This window comes from Nicrophorus vespilloides, unplaced genomic scaffold (genome assembly GCF_001412225.1).
Source record: "Nicrophorus vespilloides isolate i.1.1-1 unplaced genomic scaffold, Nicve_v1.0, whole genome shotgun sequence".
NCBI classification, from domain to species: Eukaryota; Metazoa; Arthropoda; class Insecta; order Coleoptera; family Silphidae; genus Nicrophorus; species Nicrophorus vespilloides.
In genome coordinates this window covers 90,395-91,168 of record NW_017095560.1, presented here as the reverse complement: position 1 = coordinate 91,168, position 774 = coordinate 90,395, and the positions used below count along the sequence as shown (strand labels likewise).

At 23.3% G+C, this 774-nt stretch overlaps 1 non-coding gene across 1 annotated transcript; it reads right to left on the bottom strand.

Annotated features, from left to right (window-relative positions):
- Positions 1-69: 69 nt before the first annotated feature.
- Trnah-gug lies at positions 70-141 on the bottom strand. Its single transcript has one exon. It is a non-coding gene; the product is annotated as a tRNA-His (tRNA).
- Positions 142-774: the final 633 nt, after the last annotated feature.

Below are 774 nucleotides of genomic sequence, written 5' to 3'. Positions count from 1 at the left end.
TCACCTTTCTCCAAGTAAAAAGTAGTTTATATCATCTAGAATTATATTGTTTAAAATATTCTGCCAGAATGCCGTGACCAGGATTCGAACCTGGGTTACTACGGCCACAACGTAGGGTCCTAACCACTAGACGATCACGGCTCGATTTCTATAAGAAATTCACCTTTCTCCATTTGAAAAGATTAAATAAAATCATTGCTTTTTAAACCAGTAACATTTTATATTGTACACATTAGACTAGTTTACAAAAAATTTCTTAAAATAAACGTAATTTATAACTTCACCACATGGAAATTGGATCAAGAATTAATGTGAATGTTGAATTTATTATTATGCCTTAGTATTTTTTATATATTTTATATTTTAAATATATTTCCATTAAATCTCTAAAATGTATTTGGATATATTTAATTTAGAAAATATGAAACATTTTTAACTGTAAATTATATTGGCAATTTCTTTTTAAATTTATTAATAAACAATCTATCATTAAAACAATTAACTGGCTTTACAAATGGGTTAATTAGAGAACGAAAGGACAAGTAATCTTTTTAATTAGTAAATATTTCATTTAAAATTCTATATTTATTATTTTATTGCTAATATTTATTGATCCAAAGAGCTAACGTTCAAAATATATCATTATAGTTTAATATACTTAATAAAAATGTTTTTCAATTAATAAAATATTGTTTTTAAATTGTTTTAGACGCAATTGATTAATAAATAAACAAAATAAATGAATTCCTTATTAATTTTAATTCGTGCTTCAAG